The following is an 8,799-nucleotide window of genomic DNA, read 5'->3' as shown; positions in this document are numbered from 1 at the left end:
TCTTGATTAACTATGTGAATACAGGAAAGAAACAAAAAAGTAAGAAAAAAGGTTGAGAAATAGCTACAAAATGCTGATATAAATTGTACGATAGGGTACTTTAAACACACTTCTATAAATAGTATATCCAGCAATTCTAGACCCTCATTGTCTATGGATTGATACATGACTGAATGTTATACCAGCTTAAATGCTGGGATAGTGCTTGGAAGTCTAAATTATATCACCAGGGCCTAATTTCAAAATAATTAACTGAAAATTGGGCAGGTACTTCTGACACCAGTACAAAATTCAATTGTAAAATTGAATGGGGTGCCAAGTGGGTAAAAATCTGGTGCAACAGATCTCCATTGATTTTTCTGGTCATTTGCATCTCCTTTACATCCATTAATCAGGTATAAGCAACTTTAGTGTGTCCAGCAGGAGCAAAGAACAGTATTTTTAAGTCAAAGATGCCATAGTAATTCCTGTTCTTGTCTTGGCACTTTTGAAAAGTAGAGTCCAAGTCCCAGAAAACTATTATGAATAAGGACAGGAAGCACCATTACAACAACAGAAAAAGGGAAATAGAATATTAGTTTGATAAAGTTGAAGACTGTAAAAGTAGCCCAATGAAAATGCTGTACAGTAAAATCAAAGCAGAAAAAAGAAAGACTTGCATTTACATAGCGCCTTTCATGACCTCAGGATGCCCCAAAGAGCTTTACAGCCAATTAAGTACTTTTGGAGAATAGTCACTGTTGTAGGAAACACAGCAGCCAATTTCCGCACAGCAAGGTCCCACAAACAGCAATGAAATAAATGACCAGATAATCTGGTTTTAGGTGTTGGTTGAGGGATAATTATTGACCAGGACACCGGGGAGAACTCCCATGAACTTCTTCGAAATAGTGCCTTGGGATCTTTTACCTCCACCTGAGAGAGCAGATGGGACCTCGATTTAACGTCTCATCCGAAAGACGGCACTCCCTCAGTACTGCAGTGAAGTGTCAGACTAGATTATGTGCTTGAGTCTGTAGAGTAGGACATGAACCCACGGCCTTCCGACTCAGAGGAAACAGTAAAAACCACAGTGTACATCGTGTTAGTGATAAATTTGTGCTTCATTGATTTCTAAATAGAATAGTTATTTTAAAGTTTTGATTTTGGCTTCAAGGTTAATAGACGGAAAATCGTGGGCAGGCAAATGCAGAAGTGGAATTTTTACCCCCAGGTTTTTTTTACATTTGATTGAAACGAACATCTGAACCAAACCTGGTTTTTGCACTCTTCTGTAAAATGGCCTGAAGCAGTTACTTTTTGATGGAGTTGTATTTACAAACATAAATTTTATCACGTATTTCTTATAACACCTGTGTACACCTGGAATGAGACAGTATGTGTGATTTATGATGAACGCTCGTGAGCTGTTTTGCTGGAGATTTGCCATACCTCAGTGTCTGTTACTGCACGGTTCTGTGTCAAACCAATCAATCCAACTTACTACAGAAGCAAGCTGCAGTTCTCTACTGATTCTTTCATTTACAGTATCAAACACATCATTTCCTTTAATAGAATCCTATATGCAATCTTTACCATTTTCAATTTTTTTTACACAAAAATACATTTGCATTACAAGTATAGAAATACAACTGAATATCCATCATAACTAGGATACCTATATCAAAGCTTTGGTTTAAACCATCAACTCAATTGTCTGTTCAACCTCTTTTACTACAATGCTACCCTAACGCAATGTGCTGAGGCATCCAAACCTCACTTCTTTTCCTGGAAGTAACTTCCTTTTCCCTATTTCTGCCTTCAAAGATTGGTCATTTTGCATTCATTCATAGTTCGGAGGTCAGTTCCTCCTCATCCTGAAGAACTCAGGACCTCAACAGATCTCACTTCAAACAGCTCCATCTCCTTTAGACCAAAACTGCAGCCTTCCTGTGATTGACCCTTCAGATCTTTGTATCTAACACACTTGGGGATAAAAATTGGTTATGGTCCGTTTTGGGGCGCATAACCAGCAGCACACTCCCGAACAGAGAGGCTCAAGGCCGGCCCAAAATTTACATTAGTTGGGTGAGCTTCCATTGCCTGTTGCATCTACACAGGCAGCTCACCCATTTTATATAGATGAATATCAGGTCAATAGCCTCGCTGGCAGTAACCTTAACCTAAGTCCTGGGAAACAATGTGGAGTGGCAATGGGAAAGAGGGGTGGTTGAGTGGGGGGGCTATTTTTCCTGCACCACTTGGCTCCACAGCAATGTTTTTTGAACATTTTTATAAAAGAAAAATAACCTTTCGTTGGTGGCCGCTGCTTAGGCCGCAGCAGCCGCTGAAGAATTCTGATTGGATGCCTGCTCTGCTCATTGCAACCCAATTTCTGCAAGGGGGCCTAAAATAGGTGTCAGACCCCTCATTTACATATGTAAGGGGGCTGATGGCAGTTTTAGGTGCTCACCAGCTGAAAAGTGGTCTGACCCAGTATCGGGTCGGACTTCTTTCAAATGTTCTTGGGGCACAGGACAGTTGTGCCCTAAATTGCCCATCGTTGCACCTGTTTTATGCCTGCAAATCGGGTGCAACGAGATCTAATTTCTACCTCCTGGTTGCAATCTCGTAACAGAAAAGAAAAGTCTTGTGATATTTTGCTGGCTTGATAAGAATTCCTTTTGTGCAAGTCTTCATGCACAACTATAGATTCTATTCAAGGATTTCATAATGAAGTTTGATTAAAATGTTCTATCTGATTAAAAGTTAGAATGCAAAGTGAGAAATGATTTTTAACTCTTCTTGAAACATTCTATATAACTTCTGTTTCAAGAAATCAGCAATTATGTGCAATAATTTTTATATAAAAGTTTACAAAGGTTAAATACCCTAAACTACTGTTCACTGAAATATATGTGTGAAGTTTTAAATTAAAAATGAATGCAGTTTTGATCCGAAGATAGTATTGTTGAGCTAAGTGTGGAAGTTATTCATCAATCTTTAATCTTATACAGACCAAATTTATAAATACCTTTTAAGATCTTGTACTAAACTATAATTCATTTAGCTGGTTATGTATGAAGAGTATTTTAAATTCAGTAAACCACAATCTTAAAACAACAGATTGTACTAATTTATACAAAAGAGAATGCCAATTTAAGATTTAGGGTCTATTCGGGGGTTAATTGAGCATGACCGTAGCTTTTTGAGAGTTACTAGGTCCTGCTGGCTTAACATCCATTTTACTGTTTCTTGGCGCTGCGATAAAATGCTTGCTTTAATGCCCGTCCAATGGTCCATCCAGTGAAGCAACATAAATATAATCCCAACAATCAGGCACAACCTGAAATTATGAGTCATTTCAACAGCTGAAAATACACTGTGGAAGTTAGAGCAGTTGTTTATTGAGCAATGTTGTTGAAGAATGGGCGTTGCAGAGTGAGGAAATAACAGTTTTACTGACCAGGCCTTAGAAACCCTATTGGAAGGATTCAGGGAGTGGAGTGACACATTTTCTGGGATTGATGGGCATGCTCTCTCCCCATTCCCCCCACCACCAATCACAACCCCAAAGCATCTGATGCAGTAGGCCTGGCAGAAGGTAGCAGAAGGGGTGAATACCAGCGTCCAAGTCCCACAGGAGATGGAAAGATAGTAGAAAAAAGTGTCAGGCCTTAAGAAATTTAAGACTGCATGCATGAAAACAGCTCTCTTCAAACATTTAAATTCTTTAATGTTGGAATATGCAAAGCAGTAAGGCCTAGATTTAGTGCTGCCATAATTAAACCAGGGCAAGGAATACTTTGTTTGAACAAAGACACTTAGGGTGTATGTTGTAGTTATAATTAGGAAGTGCAAATGGCAACCTGTATGTATAGCAACAATTCTTAAGGGGCTTCATGCTAGGAATACGCTTCCTGAATTTGTGGCACACAGTATGCCCCTGAAGCTGGACACTGTATGATGCTGTCATTGCTCTATGTGTTCCCAATACTTCTGTACTATTCTTCTGCTTGCAGTACTAAGTGGCCTTTAATTGCTGTTAACAGACATGTGCAGGAGGTGGTCTGAAGCAATTTAAGTCACTGACTCCTTTCAAAGAGGCCATTCTTCAAATATTTGGCCGTGAAAGCACTGTGGGAGTGAGGGATGGTGAAGCTAGAGGATTTCCCCAATCTCAGGACTAGTATTCATGTCATACAATGTTGTCTTACTGAGAGACTGTTACACAAATACACACTCAGTTGACGTAGTATCACAGAGTCTCATGAAATGTAAACGATGATTAAAGTTGATTATTTGAAGTGGCAATTTGACATTTTCTTCTTACTTGCTCTCTTATAAATGGAAGAAGAGACGACTGCCACAGTCAGTGTCTAATAGTACCCTGTGTCATTCTCTATCTCTGCCAAGCACCAGCATAGCTATGCACACCTTGAAGGTTGAGGAGGTAGCACAGGGTGAGGGACAGTGCATGGATAAGGAGGAGCACATGGCAGTGGCTGCTGAAAGCCGCTAACAAGTGTGCTTCCGACCTCTGCTATAGCACCTAAGTATTCAGGCCTCACAGGGCCTGCTTACAAACATGGATCACATCTGAGTAGGACTGTCTGTAAAAGTTATTTTTGTCAATGCCAAATGGTTTTCAAGGTCTAAAGAGGAGTATGAAGGAGATCACCACCTGAATCCATGCAACTGTGGATGAACGGTTGTGCTCACTATAGTCTGCTGTGGTAGGAGTGGTAACTTAGAAAGGAATCACTTAGAAAAAGTAATAGGTTATGTATCACACATTTGAAATAAACTACAAAGGGGACGCACTGTGGTAATGTTTCTAACCACAATTACACACTATACAATGGATGAAATAAATGCACCACACTTGATTTGGACATTGTGCTGAATTTTTGTGAGTCATTGGTTAGAATTTTAATAAAACTCGCATTTATATTTCGCCTTTCACATTCTCAGGATGTCCGAATGTGCCTCCCAGCCACTGAATTACTTTTGAAGTGTAGTCACTGTTGTGATGTAGGTAAATATAGGAGCCAATTTACACGCACATTACAGAGAGCAATGAGGTAAATGGCCAGATAATGTTTTTTTGAAGTGATGTTGGTTGAGGGATAAATATTGGCCAGGACACAGGGAGATCTCCCCAGCCCTCTCAGACCGTCGGATCTGAAGGATATCCTGGCATAAGACCCAATACCAGCATTCTGGGTCAGCACTAGAAGTGGGCTCCTATTGATTGTAGTCCCAGGAAAATGAGGCAGTAGAGCTAGGAATGCTCCCTACTGTCTTAGTGACATTCTAATCCTGCAACAGTGCCTATTGCTGTGGCAACTTCTATTCTGCCCATTTAAGGAAACTCCGGAAATCCCAGGGCAGAGTAAAAGTGGGGGAGACCCAACGTAACAGGTCTCCGCCCTCTATTCCTCTCTGGCACTTGGGAAACAAGCATTCCCCAATCGCCACAGAGTGGAATATCTTAGGACCTGACCGTATGCTTTACATGCCACTGATATCATGGGCAGTCCTTTCTTATCCTTGCTTGTCCTTCTCTGTCAATAGCAATGGTGATGGAGTATGTAAAACAGAATAGGTTTCAGCTGAATTATGCAGCAACTCACTTCTCAGTCAACAGTCGAGTAAACAGACTGCAGTCTCTGGAATAATGCTGGTTAAATACGAGGACTATCAAAGCACCATTTCCAACTTAAGGATATATTATCCCAATAACAAGATTAATGACCCCAATGTACCTCATCATCTTTGTAACACACAGAACCCACTTCCACTGAACAACAATTTGGTAGCATGTGAGAAATGTGCAGGAAGTGTGCGCTACATGACATGCTCGGCAGCCCTCTAATAGAGCAGGCGTCAGGCTCAATGTCAGCAATAATTTTCAGGTTACAATCTTTTTTGTTCATCCTTATAAAGATTTCATGAAATGACAAAATTGTAGATCCAAACTACCTCACATATCTGTGAGCACATAATACCCTCTCCTTTAGAAAGTTACAAAGAATTACATAGAAATGACAACATGAAAACATGCCATTCAGCTCAACCAGTGCGTGTTGGTGTTTATCCTCCCTGCGTGCAGTAGTCCTAATCCCATGTGCCCACCCTGTTCCCATATCCTTTTATCCTCCTTTCCTGAAACCACCTACATGACCTATTCTTAAAAGTTAGCAAGGCCGAGAAAGGCTCAAAGTGGGCGGTGCGTTTGGAACGCACATCCAAAGATGTCGGCCTGAGGCTCACCCCAAACTGGGCCTTAGGCCTCATCCACATGAGCCAGCCCACAGGTCAGCCCTGGGACAGGCAGGATCCAGGCCTGCAGCGGCCAACAGTATTGCAGTGGAGCCAAGAGGAGCACTTCCGCTTCTCCTGGCTCCACATTAATGTAAATTTTTAAAAATCTTACTTTTCCGTTCGCGGCCTCCAATGGCCCCTTTAAGGACCGCTGGTCAGGCTGCTGCAGACCCAATGCATGCTCCATCCAGTTTATGCTGAATTTGGCAGTGGGGTCCTAAAACAGCATTGGGACCCTGATTATCAGATTGAAGAGGCCTTACACCTGATTTAGATGGGATGTCGCTGGTGCCAATTTGGCAGCGGGTGCACTTTCGGGGGAGATCGGGCGTACAAGATCACGCCTGGAAATTGGTCCTTCCAACATTAATTTTTCGCCTAAAAAACGGATATAACAGGAACCAATTTCTCCCCCAAAGCCTCTGTTTCAATCATTCACTCACTCTGGTAGTATATTCCACAGCTTCACAATCCTTTGTGTAAAAAAGTTTCCGCTGAGCTCTGTCCTAAATCTCTTGCATTTAATCTTGTATTAATGTCCTCTCGTTAGATCCTATTTGACTGAAACTACATGTCAGCTGTTTGATACTAAGCTATTTGCTTGATTTTTCCAAATGTCGATTAAGTACATAAAGAAAAATTAGCTGCAGGAATACAAAGGAATAGTTTAAATAGTATTTAACTGCACTTCTGATCTCTAAAAAGGATGCTTTTAATCATTCTACAACTGATAATTGTTAAATAAGCTGATTTTATAAGATGTATATAAAAGCATGGTAATATACAACTCTAATGTGTGATAAAGTTATTTCATCAACTGTAGGAAGTTACTTGAAACTCTTGCTAATGTCTTTCAATATTAATTCTAACAAATGCAGAACTCATAAAATATTTATACCAGTTTCCTAGGTTACAATAACTGAATAATTCAATAGTTTCAGCTTAGCTGCATAAACAACTCCACTGATTAGCTATCTGAAGCTGTCCAAATGCACAAGGTACAGTGGCAGGATTTAAGCGGTTTGGAACATTTTGTCAGGCAGCAAGTGCCATTGAATTGTATGTCAGTGGCAAGGCAAAATAAGCATTTACTAATATATAATTCATCAAGGAATTTGTTTATATATTCTTAAATGTGGCACATTCCAACCTTGTGCGAGGTAATGCTAAATGGATTATATATCTTCAAATTATTAGTTTCACCATGATATTACAATATAGATAGTTGTAACCTGAGCCTTTTGACCATTAATTTACAAAAATACTACTTTATTTTGAGGAGGTTCAATATCATAAATAACAGAAGTTAATACATTGGAATATTTTTGGCATGAATACAAGGCATATTGTACAGACACACAAAATAGTTACAATTCTATAACAGTGTATGGCTCAGTAACACTCTGTTTTATGTTTGATAAGCTCACAAGTTGAGACAAGGTTAGTGTAAAAAAGAAAAAAAATGAATAGGAAAGGAATAAGGGATATGATTATACCAGAAGAAGGGAAGACAAAGTTGAATGTACTTGAAAAATGTGATACAATTGGTGCAGTTAGACAAACCTGAATATTCCCTGGAGAAAGGACAGGGATAAGGATACAATCATTAATCCCTTCCCTAGAGATTCCTTTCTGTAAAATTGATGTTAATTATGATTGATTCAAAAATGGGTTTTAAAATAGATCAGTATAGACATTCTTAGTATTAATAAAGGACAAATATGAGAGTTCAATTGGAAATGTAAGCTGTGTCTCTGATTATTTCCCCACCCCATCATTTTAGTTCCCCACCCCATCATTTTAGTTCCTCAGCTCTTTGTACAATTCTCTCGTCTGTTTTCCTTCCTCCCCCCATGCTCCATTACTGCTTGAGGCATTTGGAGAGCTGCTCCTATTGAAGGATATTGTGGTTAAACGTGATTTCAAAGAACGAAAGAGAAAGCTTGCATTTATTTAGTGCCTTTCACAACCTCAGGACAACCTACAGCGTTTCACAGCCAATTAATTACTTCTTTATATGTAAATGTAGGAAAACACGGCAGCCAATTTGCATCTGGCAAGCTCCCACAAATAACAATGAGATAAATGACCAATTAAACTGTTTTTTGTCATGTTGGTTTAGGGGTAAATGTTGGCTAGCACACCAGGGGGACTACCCTGCTCTTCTTCCAATAGTGCCATGACTCTTTTATGTTCACCTGAGCAGGCAGTAGGGGCCTCGGTTTAACACGTCATCTGAAAGACTCCTTCGGCACTCCCTCAGTACTGCACTGAAGTGTCAGCATAGAAGTACCAGCTCAAGTCTCTGGAGTGGGGCTTGAACCCATGACCACTCACAGGTATTGTGGGAGTGCAGTTTCTGATGCTTACTGTGGTCTCCAAGTTAGATAGAATATGGCCAGGGGCAAGCAAACTTTGCCTCAACAACATACCATAACTCCAGCTTTAGAAGAGAATTTTGTCACTACCCATACCAGCCAAAATTATTGCTCT

The sequence above is a fragment of the Heptranchias perlo genome, chromosome 17 (assembly GCF_035084215.1).
Source record: "Heptranchias perlo isolate sHepPer1 chromosome 17, sHepPer1.hap1, whole genome shotgun sequence".
Taxonomy (NCBI): Eukaryota; Metazoa; Chordata; class Chondrichthyes; order Hexanchiformes; family Hexanchidae; genus Heptranchias; species Heptranchias perlo.
This window is presented reverse-complemented; position numbering follows the sequence as displayed.